Source organism: Eriocheir sinensis, chromosome 46 (assembly GCF_024679095.1).
Source record: "Eriocheir sinensis breed Jianghai 21 chromosome 46, ASM2467909v1, whole genome shotgun sequence".
Lineage (NCBI taxonomy): Eukaryota > Metazoa > Arthropoda > Malacostraca > Decapoda > Varunidae > Eriocheir > Eriocheir sinensis.
In genome coordinates this window covers 11257395-11271115 of record NC_066554.1, presented here as the reverse complement: position 1 = coordinate 11271115, position 13721 = coordinate 11257395, and positions in this window count along the sequence as shown.

Sequence of the window (13721 nt, the reverse complement as noted above, 5' to 3'; positions counted from 1 at the left end):
TCCCTTCCCTACTCTTTCCTTCCCTTCCCATTCATTCCGTTCCGTTCGGTTCCCTTCCCATCCCTTCCCTTCCCTTACCTTCCCTTCCCTTCCCTTCCCTTCCTTTCTCTCCTCTTCCCTTTCCTTCCCTTCCAGCCTATTTCCTCCCTGTACCCACTTCTCTCTCTCTCTCTCTACCTATCTATCTATCTATCTATCTATCTACCTCTCTCGTAAATATTCCCAAAGCCCAACAGAGAGAGAGAGAGTTTCAGAGTCACGAGAATGGATGGAAATGTGACGAAATCGTAGCTCGGGCGCAGCGGGATAATGGAATAAGCTTCAAGAGAGAGAGCGGAACCCACCTGCCGACGGGTCCTAATTGGGTCTCTAGAGTAAGGTCTGATCAGGTGGTATTGGCTCTGGCCGGACCGGACGGAGGAACAGGGAACAGATGGGAGGTGAGGTTCGAGGGGAGGGAAAGATTGAGTTAGCTGAGAGTGGAGGAAGAGAGATGGAAGAGGATGTTGGGGGGGGGGGGGTTGCAAGGATAGGTCGATAGATAGATAGATAGTTAGTTAGTTATAGGTTATGTTATGTTATGTTATGTCATGTTAGGTTAGGTTAGGTTAGTTAGTTAGTTAGTAAGTTAGTTAGTTAGTTAGTTAGCTAGGGCAGGCTAGTTATGTTAGTCGGAGAGATAGGGAATTATAGCTATAGATAGACAGATAGATATAGATAGATAGATAGACGGAGAGATTCGTAAATATAGTTTCAAGATATTAAAGGAAGGAAATGAGAAAAAAAATAGTTTAAAGAGTAGATGAATCAAAAAGAAAATACTAATGAGAAGAAGAAGGAAGAGAAGGAAAGGGAGATGGATATAGGGTGAGTTTTAAATGAAGAAGGAAGAGGAGGAGGAGGAGGAGGAGGAGGAAGAGCAAGTACGCTAGGACTAAAGGAGGAGGAGGAGGAGGAGGAGGAGGAGGAGGAAGACCTGATGATTCAATATTGACATACTGCCCTATCTCCGCGGCCAGACACACACACACACACACACACACACACACACACACACACACACCACATATACACAGTTCTTTCCTTCCCTTCCTTTCCCTTCCCTAGCCTTTCCCTCCCTTTCCTTTCCCTTCCTTTCCCTTCCCTTAACTTCCTCACCCTTCCCTTCAATATCCTTCCTTTCCCTTCCCATACCTCCCCTTCCCTTCCCATCCTTTTCCATTCCTTCCCTTCCCTTTCCTTCCCTTTCATATCCTTCCCATCCTTTTCCAATCCCTCCCTTCCCTTCCCTTCCCTTCCCTTTCCTTCCCTTTCATTTCCTTCACATCCTTTTCCAATCCCTCCCTTCCCTTCCCTTCCCTTCCATTTCCTTCCCTTCTCTTCCTTACCCTTCCCTTCACTTCCCTTCCCCCCCCTCAGACACACACACACACACACGCCCGCCTTGCCCTCCCTCGAACAAGCTATTGAAGACCGTATTTGCCCTTCGTCCAGTCCATTCCAGTCCGCCCTTCCATGTGGGATTGGCTGGGCTTCGAAGACCCAACGTAATCAAGCCCATTGTGGCGGCTTGGTCTGATTATTTTTTTTATTTTTACTGAGAAATCTACTGTATTTATTGCAAGGGATAAGAGTGTGTATTTTGTCTGTCTCTGTCTGTCTCATTGGTGTTATCTTTGTCAGTCTCTGTCTGTCTCTTTCTCTGTTTCTTTCTCTATCTCTCTTCTTTTTCTTTTTTTCTTATTTTCTTTGATCAAGTGTTCCTCTTTTTCTCAGTCTAGATATCTGCCTCTTTTAATTTTCTCCTTTTCTTTTTCTCTGTCTTTTTCTGTGTCTTTATCTTTCTATTTCCTTTTCTCTCTCTCTCTCTCTCTCTCTCTCTCTCTCTCTCTCTCTCTCTCTCTCTCTCTCTCTCTCTCTCTCTCTCTCTCTCTCTCTCTCTCTCTCTCTCTCTCTCTCTCTCTCTCTCTCTCTCTCTCTCTCTCTCGTCCAATCTCTGTCTCTCTCTGTCTCTCCTTTACTTCGTCTGTCCCCTTCTCTCTCTTGTCCATTCTCTGTCCCTCTCTTTATTTCCCTCTCCTACTTCCTCGCTGTTCCTCTCCCCTTCTCTCTCTTTCTCTCCCCCCTCAAGGTGGGTATATATATGCATCAGCCTCGCCCAAACTCGATGGATCTGCACGCCGTGACGGAGAGTTTAATCTGCGAGAGTGGCTCAGACAAAAGGCTTGATTTATGAGGTGACGAGGAGGGCAGAGGATCAGGTGTAAGCTAGGCCTGCAGACGCCGCCTCTCATTACCGGAATATTGGCGCAGGTGATGAGGCTGAAGGGGTGACGACACTGGAAAGGCTTGGAAGGGTTTGGAAATGGTTGGAAATGCTTGGAAATTCTACCGCGGTGAAAAAAATATGCATTAGAGTTTCGCAATTTTTACTTTCCCAAGATATATTAGGAAATTCGTTTTTTTTATTTTTTTATTATAAGTTGAGGGATTTTATTCAAGGGAGTTTTAGTAATCAGATGGTGTTGGTTGTATTTGTGTCAATGTTAGTTATAGTAGTAGTGGGGTAGTGGTGGTGATAGTGGTGGTGTTAGTGGTAGTAGTAGTAGTAGTAGTAGTAGTAGTAGTAATAGCAGTAGCGGTGGTTGTTGTTGTAGTAGTAGTTGAAGTTGTAATAGTAAGAAGAAGAGGAAGAAGAAGAAAAAGAAGAGGAAGAAGAAGAAGAGGAAGAAGAAAAGGGAGAGGAAGAGAAAGAAAAGAAGGAAAAGGAAAAGGAGAAGGAGAAGGAGTAGGAGGAGAAGAAGAAGATGGAGGAGGAGGAGGAGAAGGAAACAGAGGGAGACGAAATGGGACAGGAAGAGCTCGAGGCAGAGGAAAAGGAAGAAGAAGGAAAAGAAGAGAATTTGAGAAAAAAGAGGAAATAGAATCGGAAGCAAGAACAAGCTAACAAAAAGAATACATAGCAAACGAACTTCCAGGACGAGGAGGAGGAGGAAGAGGAGAAAGATGAGGAAGAAGAAGAGGAAGAGATAGATTCACTGTAAAAGAGCAAGAAGACGAAGCAAAAACAAGTACGAACACATACAAAAACGTTGATCTGATGCATGAACCAAATGGAGCAGATGCGTGCGTGGCTAATGCAAACACGACCAGCAGCGGCGCCCAATGCAGGTTTAATAGACTCCTGGGCGGCGGAGATTAATTGCTTTCCAGGAGCTGCCGCGCGGGGGCCGAGGGGACACGGTGCTACAGGGTACTTCTTTTGCTTGTGTATTAGATTGAAGAGGAAGACCAGGAGGGTGATAGAAGGGGAGGAGGACGAGGTTAAGGAAGTGTAGAAGAGGGAGTGGGAGGAGGAAGTGAAATGAGAGGAGAAATATATGTGGGAGGAGAAAGGGAGGTAGGAGGAGGAGGTGAAGTGGGGAGGAGGAAGAAAAGTAAGAGAAAGAGAAGTTGGAGGAAAAAGAAAGAGAAGAGGAGAAGAAATGGAAAAAGGAAGAATAGAAGCAAGAGGAATTGAAGGAGGAAATTGAGAGAGAGAGAAGGAAAGAGGAAGAGTGATAGATAGATAGATAGACAGAGAGAGAGAGAGAGAGAGAGAGAGAGAGCAAACACTTCACGTAGCCTGGCGGTACGAACAGCATTAATTCAAGTCAGAAATCGGCATAAGCTGAGTGTGGGGCTGACGTGTGTGTGTGTGTGTGTGTGTGTGTGTGTGTGTGTGTGTGTGTGTGTGTGTCCTCCTCCTCCTTTTCCTTCTCCTCTTTCTTCTCTTCCTCTTCCTCCTCCTCCTTCTCTTCTCTTCCTCCTCCTCCTCCTTTCTCCTTTTTACGGTAAGGATTATATAGAGATAAATAAAGGTGAAGTAAGGGGTCTAGAAATATAAAAAGAGGGCGAGAAGGAAGAGGAAAATAAAGAAAAAAAAGAAAAGAAAAAGAAAGGAACAAGACGAGGAAGAGAGAAGAGAGAGAGAGAGAGAGAGAGAGAGAGATTTGAACATGTGAAAGGAGGAATTAGAACTGTTAAAGAGAAACTCACCTCTCATCTCTCTCTCTCTCTCTCTCTCTCTCTCTCTTTACCTATTAATTTCTCTATATCATTTATCTCTACGTATATGTCTATCTTTCTCTATCATTCTCTATATCTATCTATTATTCACCCATTTTCTCTCTTATTCCTCTTCTTCTACATAGATAAGAAAGCCTTCCTAACCTTCCTCTTTTATTCTATTTATTTTCCTTTATTTTTTTCCTTTTCTTTTCCTATTTCCTTAATTATTTACTTTCTTACTTCTCTTATTTCTGCATCAGTATTAAGAACTTTCTAACCTTGTTTTCAGATATATATTTCCTCTATTTTTTTTCCTTTTCTTTTATTCTTTTCTTCCTTAATCACTCATTCTCTTTCACTTCTCTTCTTCTCCTGTCGTATCATATAATATTTATCTTTTCTTTCTTTTATATTTTTTCCTTTTCCTCCTTTTATTATTTTCTTCCTTAATCACTCATGTTCTCTCTCACTTCTCCTCTTCTCCTGTCGTATCATATAGCATTTCCCTTTTCTTTCTTTTCTTCTTTTCTTTTCAATTGTCACTTACATTCTATCCTTCCTCTATATTTCGCAATCAATAAACTCTTCCTAACCTTAAACTCTTATATCTGCTTCATTTTTCTCCTTTCCTTTTTCATTTTTACCTTGTACTTTTTATAATATCTCCCTTTTCTTTCTTTCCTTCTTTTCCTTTCAATAGTCACTCACATTCTATTCTTCCTCTATTTTTCGGAATCAATAAACTTTTTCTAACCTTAAATTTATACCTATCTCATTTTTCCCCTTTCCTTTTTTTGATTTTTACTGTTTCTGCTTCTCTAATTACCGTGTCAGCACCTGCGACTGATTCTAATTACTACCCTTCACATCTGCATACTAACTCAAACAGGTGTCATTTACAGTCGAAACTCGTGTACTACAGAAAAATACGAGGGATCATATTTTTTTTCTTTTTTTATGTTATTTCTAAGCCTTTTTTTCTTTCTCTCTCTCTCTCTCTCTCTCTCTCTCTCTCTCTCTCTCTCTCTCTCTCTCTCTCTCTCTCTCTCTCTCTCTCTCTCTCTCTCTCTCTCTCTCTCTCTCTCTCTCTCTCTCTCTCTCTCTCTCTCTCTCTCTCTCTCTCTCTCTCTCCTTGTGCAATATTTTTTTTATTAATGATCCATACTTAAACACATACACACATATTCATACATACATTCATACAGACACGCTCATTCATCCATACATACATTTTTTCTCATTTTTCATTCATACATTTCCATACATTTTTTTCACATTTTTTCATCCATTTATTTCATCCTGACATTTCATCCTGACATTTCCATACATTTTTCATCCATACATTTCCATACATTTTTCATTCAAACATTTCATCCATAGATTTTCCATACATTTTTTTCTCATTTTTCATCCATACATTTCTTTCTCCCTCTCTCTTGCCTTTTCCTGCACTATTTTCTTTCGCCTCATAAAATTTGGTTAGTTTGCTCGTATTTTCCTTTCCCTATCTCAGTATTTTTTTCAGTTTCTTTTGTTATTTTCTAAGCCTTCGTTTCCTTCCTTTCTTTCTCTTTCGCTTTTTCTTGGTCTGTGTTTCGCCAAGTCATAAAATTAAATTGTTTGTTTGCTCGTATTTGTCTCTCCTCTCTTTCACTATTTATTCAGTTTCTTTTGTTATTTTCTAAGCCTTCGTTTCCTTCCTTTCTTTCTCTCTCTTGCCTTTTCTTGGTCTGTGTTTCGCCAAGTCATAAAATTTGTTAGTGTGTTCATATTTCCCTTTGACTTTCTCTCTCCATTATTTTTTACTGGGGGAGGTTATTCTTGTTATTTTTCTTTTCTGTTAATTTTCTTTTCTTGGTGGAGGTTATTCTGTTATTTTTCTGTTATTTTCTTTCTCTCATTTTTTCTCCCATTTTTTCTGTTATTTTCTTTCTTTCTTCATATTTTTTCTTTTCTTGGTGGAGGTTACTGTTATTTTAGTTTTCTTGGTGGAGGTTATTCTGTTATTTTTCTGTTATTTTCTTTCTCTCCCATTTATTTTCTTTATTTGGTGGAGGTTATTCTGTTATTTTTCTGTTATTTTCTTTCTCTCCCATTTATTTTCTTTATTTTATTCTGTTATTTTATTTTATTTCTTTATTTGGTGGAGGTTATTCTGTTATTTTTCTGTTATTTTCTTTCTCTCCCATTTATTTTCTTTATTTGGTGGAGGTTATTCTGTTATTTTTCTGTTATTTTCTTTCTCTCCCATTTATTTTCTTTATTTGGTGGAGGTTATTCTGTTATTTTTCTCTCCACTTTCGTTCCTTTTCGTTCTTCTGCTTCTGTTTCTCTCTTCTATATTCCCTTCCTCTTCCTTACTGTGTTATTTTTCTCTATTATTCTTTCTCTTATTTCCTCCTTTCCATTTAGTGACGTTATATTTGTTCCCTCACTTTCCTTCATTTTGCTTCACTCAATTATTACTTTATTCCTTCATTCATTATTTCATTCATACGTCTTTCTTCATCCCTTCCCTTTCTGCTTTCCTTCATTTTCTTTCGTTTTTCTCTGTTATTTCCTCTGTTATTTTGTTTTGTCGTTCTTCTTCGCTGTTCCACCTTCCGTCAGTCAAATGAAAAAGGGTTTGATATCGTGTTCTTCTAAAGTCCTGGATTCTGTTATATTACTTCCATTTTCGTTTCCTGTCTTTCCTTGTTGATGTGATGGCGTTACTTATGTGTTCCCGTTTCTCTCCCTTTCCAGGTCAGTGCTGTTCCGTGGTGTTCCGTGATGTGCTTGCTGGCAGGTGTAAGTAAGTATGGACACCTGTTTTTTCTATATCTAATTAGGTGGCTCTTTATGTCCGTTCTTCTCACCCTCAACTTGCTCCTCTTACTCTGTCTATGTCTTTAATCTCCTGACTGTCAATTTGGTGAGGGTATTTATGTGCTGATGTTTCCCTGTCAATTTGGTGATGTTACTGTCAATTTGGTGATGTTACTGTCAATTTGGTGATGTTACTGTCAATTTGGTGATGTTACTGTCAATTTGGTGATGTTACTGTCAATTTGGCGATGTTACTGTAAGTTCGGTGATGTTACGTATGGGCTAATGTTTCTCTGCTTCCCTTCCCTGTATCATGCTCCCCTAGGTGAAGAGGCTTTGGTACCTTGCTCCGCTCTCATCAGGGTCTGGATAGAGTTATTTCATTTCCTCCCTCTGCCTCAGCCATACGTGAAATCGGACCTATAACAGATCGAGCATTTCCAAGGTTTTCCTGTACCCCTTTTGCACTTTTGTTTCCCTGTAGATATATGCGCGTTGATAGATTGTCATTGGAGTTTTGATTGAGTTGCTTTTCTTCCCACCCTCTGCCTCAACCATGCTTCATATAAGGACCTAGGAATTAGTTTTATATGTAGAAATTTTTCTGCTATTTTCTCCAACTGCTCTAAATACGTTAACCTTACACTCAACCACAACAACAAGAGAACTGAGTGACATGATACCAGTTCCATCAGTGTTCGAGGCAGAGGTGTCACAGGAGGCTCGATGGTATTAGAAGATTTGCCTCTTTATCTGTTATCATTTCTATCCTGGGTATTGCAAAAAAGGGAAGCGGGTTAATAAGGAAGAGACAGATGGGGAAAGAGGAAAGACAGGAAAGAGAGTTGGCATGTAGAGTAATATGATGGAGGTTCGTTAGGTCACTGTCTCTTTATATTCCCTCACTGATCGCTGTTTCCCATCCTCTCTCTCTCTCTCCTTCCCTCCCCACGGCGCTTCACATCCCTCTCTTCCTCCCTCCTCCCAGGCCGCGGCAAAGAATTGGAAAGGGTCGCCCATAATTAAAAGCGGTAAAAGCTGCACCAGTCGGCCGCCAGCTGCAGACACACGCTGTTTACAAGCTCTTACTGCTGCCCGTGACACAGATTTTGTTTGAATTTATCCAAGGGGGAGGCTGGGGCAAGGGGGAGGGGGGGAAGGAGAGGAGGAGGGAAAGAAGGGAAGAAGGAAGGGAGGGAGAGTTGGAGGGACGGAAGAGGAAGAATGAAGGAAGTGAGGGAGAAATATAGGAAGGGGAAAAGGGAGAGAGGGGGAAAGAAAGAAGGGAGGGAGGAAAAGAGAAAGGGAGACAGGGAGAAAGAAGGAAGGGAAGGACGCAAATAAAGGGAGGGAAAGGAGGATAAAAAAGGGAGGTAGGGAAAAATATAGAAAGGGAGAGAGTGATTGAGAGATAGAAGAAGGTAGGGAGAGAGAGAGCGGCAGGGAGAAGGAAAGAAGGGAGAGGAAGAGATGGAGGGAGAGAGGGAAGGAGGGTTGCTCTACCTGACAGCATGTTAGAGAGAAAAAAAAGGACACAGGAAGGGAAAAAAATATGTATCCAGTGTTGTTTTTTTCTGTTCTGTTTTTGTGATGTGAGAGCAGTTGTTAAAAGTTGCTGCTTCCGGGGAAAACGCTGGACCTAAAAGAGGAGTACAGAGGAATGGTAAAGTGCATAGACCGCTTTATTTTAGCTTTTTCTTCGTAATAGCGTTAATATTTCTGAAGTCATTAGGCAAAGATGTGTTAGTGGGAGACGCTGCATGAAAAATTGAAAGAAAATAAAAAAGAAACAGAAATTATATGCAAGTCCAAAGAAAGAAGCAGTGCATAGTCTACATTAATTTAGTTGTTTCTTCGTAAAAGCCTTAATATTTCTGAAGTCATTAGGGCAGGATGTGTTAGTGGGAGACGCTGCATGAAAAATTGAAAGAAAATAAAGAAGGAAAAGAAATTATATGTAAGTTTAGTCCAAAGAAAAAAAAAGATAGTGCATAGTTCACATTCATTTAGTTTTTTCTTCGTAATAGCGTTAATATTTCTGAAGTCATTAGGGCAGGATGTGTTAGTGGGAGACGCTGCATGAAAAATTGATAATAAAATAAAGAATAAACAGAAATTATACAAGTTAAGTCCAAATAAAAAGATTAGTGCATAGTCCACGTTAATTTAGTTTTTTCTTCGTAATAGCCTTAATATTTCTGAAGTCATTAGGCCAGGCTGTGTTAGTGGGAGGTGCTGCATGAAAAACTTGAAATAAAATAAAGAAGAAACAAATTATACAGGTTAAGTCCGAAGAAATAGTTTGAGTATACTCCACATTAATTTAGTTTTTTCTTTCTTATTAGTATTAATATTTCTGGCGTAATTAAGTCAGGATAAGTTAGTGGGAGATGCAGCATGAAAAATAAGGAAAATAAAAATTAAAAAATACGCAGATCTTTGAGTAGAAAAAATGGTTTGATTACACGTTTTCCCTTTTTAATATCTTCAGATTGTTATTTAAATCTTTTCTAGGAATGGCCAAGTCGTGCGTTAATAAGTGTAATTAGTAAGTGTAACAAGTGCACATTTGACATCATTTTAGTTTTTTCTTCGTAATCGAGTTAATATTTTTTGGAGTAATTGAGTCAGGATAAGTTAGTGGGAGATTCTGGATGGAAAAAAATGGAAAAGAGAAAAATGGAACTATAGAAGAAGCGTTGACGCCCGAAAAAGTAGTAAGTTCATATTCCACATTATTATTTATTATTTTCTTAAGACTTTATAATTCTGGAGTAATAAATGAGTCAGGATTTGTTACTGGGAGATTCTGCATGCAAAAAAAAAAAAAAAAGAGCAGAGAACATTTACAAGCATTTAAGTCAAGAAATAAGCGCACAGACCACGTTACAGTATTTTAGTATTTTCTCTTAAGTTTTGATATTTCTGAAGTACCGTAATTATGGAAGGATTTGTTACTGGGAGATTCTGCTTGCAAAAAAAAAAAAGAGCAGAGAACATTTACAAGCATTTAAGTCAAGAAATAAGCGCACAGACCACGTTAGAGTATTTTAGTATTTTCTTAAGTTTTGATATTTCTGAAGTACTGTAATTATGGAAGGATTTGTTAGTGGGAGATTCTGCATGCAAAAAAGAAAAAAAAAGAGTAGAGAACATTTACAAGCATTTAAGTCAAGAAATAAGCACACAGACCACGTTACAGTATTTTAGTATTTTCTTAAGTTTTGATATTTCTGAAGTACCGTAATTATGGAAGGATTTGTTACTGGGAGATTCTGCTTGCAAAAAAAAAAAAAAAGAGCAGAGAACATTTACAAGCATTTAAGTCAAGAAATAAGCACACAGACCACATTACAGTATTTTAGTGATTTTTCTTAAGTTTTAATATTTCTGAAGTACTGTAATTATGGAAGGATTTGTTAGTGGGAAATTCTACATGAGAAAAGGAAAAGAAAAAAGAAAATATACAAGCGTTCAAGTCCAAAAAAAGTAATAAGTGCAAAGTCCACGTTGTTTTCTTTTATTGTCTTTAGTCTTAATATTTCTGAAGTAATTATGTTTGTTTGTAGGAAAAAGGAAGAAGAAAAAAATGCAAGAGTTTGAGTAAAATTACGTCGAAAAAAACTGAATTCCACGTTTTCCATGTTATAATATTCCCGGAAAAGGTTTGAAATTCTTATCGGAATGGCCAAGTCTCGTGTGTAATACTGCAGAGTTCACATCATTTTAGTTCTTTTCTCTTATCCTAAAATTTGTGAAGTAATTAGGTCGAAAATTGTTAGTGGGAGAGAGTATACACCGCGAGCCTAGTTGTTAGGAGCAGCAAGTAGCGGGCTTTTTTTATATTATTGTTTCCTTTTTTGTGTGCCCTTGAGCTGTCTCCTTTGTTGTAAAAAGAAATAATCCAGTAACGTGAAAGTCGTGACTGTTACGCACATTCTCGCCACAGTGAAGAGAGAAGAAGAAAGAAGATAAAGAAAAAACAGGGATAGCAAAAAAAAAAACGAAAAAAATATAATTGTTTGAGTAAAATTACGTAAAAATATGTATTCCACTTTTTCCTCGTTTTAATGTTTCCAGAAAGTCTTAAATCTTATCGGAATGGCCAAGTCATTTGTATTAAGTGAAATGATATGTGCAAAGTCCTCATTGCTTTCTAATTAATTTTCATATTGGCCTTAATATGTCTAAAGTAATTAAGTCGAAAGTTGTCAATGGGAGATTCTACATGTAAAAGGAAAGGAATTAAAAAGAAAGAATGCAAAGTTTGAGTAAAAGTATGATAGGAAGGAGAGAAAGGAAAACTAGAATGACAAACTTCCAAAAAGATAAATCAACGGTGAAGTAAAATTACGCAGACGTAGAAAAAAAAAAAAACTATTCCAACTATTCCACATGTTCCTTGGTTTAATATTTTCAGAAAGGTTCAGTATTTTCAGAAAGATTAAATATTTTCAGAAAGGTTCAGTATTTTCAGAAAGATTAAATATTTTCAGAAAGGTTCAGTATTTTCAGAAAGATTAAATATTTTCAGAAAGGTTCAGTATTTTCAGAAAGATTAAATATTTTCAGAAAGGTTCAGTATTTTCAGAAAGATTAAATATTTTCAGAAAGGTTCAGTATTTTCAGAAAGATTAAATATTTTCAGAAAGGTTCAGTATTTTCAGAAAGATTAAATATTTTCAGAAAGGTTCAGTATTTTCAGAAAGATTAAATATTTTCAGAAAGGTTCAGTATTTTCAGAAAGATTAAATATTTTCAGAAAGGTTCAGTATTTTCAGAAAGATTAAATATTTTCAGAAAGGTTCAGTATTTTCAGAAAGATTAAATATTTTCAGAAAGGTTTAATATTTTCAGAAAGATTAAATATTTTCAGAAAGTTTTAATATTTTCAGAAAGGGTAAATATTTTCAGAAAGGGTTAATATTTTCAGAAAGGTTCAATATTTTCAGAAAGATTAAATATTTTCAGAAAAGTTTAATATTTTCAGAAAGATTAAATATTTTCAGAAAGTTTTAATATTTTCAGAAAGGGTTAATATTTTCAGAAAGGTTTAATATTTTCAGAAAGGGTTAATATTTTCAGAAAGGCTCAATATTTTCGGAAAGATTAAATATTTTCAGAAAGGTTTAATATTTTCAGAAAGATTAAATATTTTCAGAAAGTTTTAATATTTTCAGAAAGGTTTAATATTTTCAGAAAGGTTCAGTATTTTCAGAAAGATTAATTTTTTTCAGAAAGATTAAATATTTTCAGAAAGGTTTAATATTTTCAGAAAGGTTTAATATTTTCAGAAAGTTTTAATATTTTTGGAAAGTTTTAATATTTTCGGAACGGTTTAATATTTTCAGAAAGGGTTAATATTTTCAGAAAGTTAATATTTCCAGAGAGGTTTTTAAATCTTCTCGCAGTGGCCAAGTCTCGTGTGTGTGTGTGTGTGTTTTGGCGGCAGAAATTTCCTGAATACAAACTGTTTATGCAAATCTCATCATCGTCATCATCATAATCCACAGCCATTACTAGTCCGCTGCAGGCAAGTAATGGCTCAAGATAATGATGATGACTCTCTTAATAGACATAATATTAACTCCTGACCTTATTACACCAAAAATGATATAAAGAAGAAAAGCTACAGAGGAGGCATAGGAGAACGTGTAACAAAGTATAACGAACGTATAACGAAGAATATGTTTTTTTTGTGTGTGTGTTTTAGAGATCTTTGAACTAACAGATTCCTTATTAAAAAACATAAAAAAATAAAAGCCAAATAAAAATAAAATGAAGTATAAAAAAGCATATATTTTTTTTAAAGTTATGAGAGATCTTTAATATAGTTCAAGACTTTACTATCAAAGAGAAAATACAAGAAAGAAGAAAAATATACGAAGGTGTTGAAAGACATCTCGGAGAAAGAACATTAATAAATAACACATACAAACAAAAGCCAAATTAAAATAAAATGACGTATAAAAAAGCATATATATCTTATTTTTATGCAGTTTTGAGAGAGCTTTGATATCGTTCAGGACTTTACTATCAAAGAGAAAATACGAGAAAGAAGAAAAATATACCAAGATGTTAAAAGATATCTCGTAACAAGAACATTAATCGGCACTTTTTTCCATTTTCAAAGACCTTATGAGTCGCCTGTAACTTGATATTAAGGAAATCGTATTAAAAAAAGAAAAGCTAGTAAAGTAAAACGAAGTAGGAGGTATACAATATAGCTGCGCGTGGCCTCGATGCTCATTTCAGTCGCATTAGCCCTTGAGTCCCCTACGTAAGAGTAAAGGAAGGGATGGCCTGTCAAAAGCGCAGAGGCTCCAATCCCTCCCCTTCCTTCATTTCCACTACTTTCATTTCGGGACTTTTTTCCATTTTCAAAGACCTTATGAGCCGCCTGTAACTTGACATTAAGGAAATCGTATTAAAAAAAGAAAAGCTAGTAAAGTAAAACGAAGTAGGAGGTATACAATATAGCTGCGCGTGGCCTCGGTGCTCATCTCCGTCACATTAACCCGTGAGTCTGCCATCTAAGAGTAGGCTAGTGGGATGCCCAGTTAAAAGTGCATATTCCATTTTTTCCTCATTTTTAGTTTCTGGAAAGCTTTTAGACCAGCGGCTCGTTGTCAGGGAGAGATAATTATTTCAGAGGGAGAAAAAGCACACGCAAGACTCACGCAAAAACACATGCGTACACACACACGTACACACACACACAAAAAAAAAAAACCCACAGTAGTAGTAAAAGAACGTATGAAAAAGCATATTCTCCGTTTTTTTTTTCTCTCTGCCTTCAAATTTTAGCGAGGCCTCAAAGTCACGAGATGTTGTTGTTGTGGTTGTTGTTATATTTTGTTATT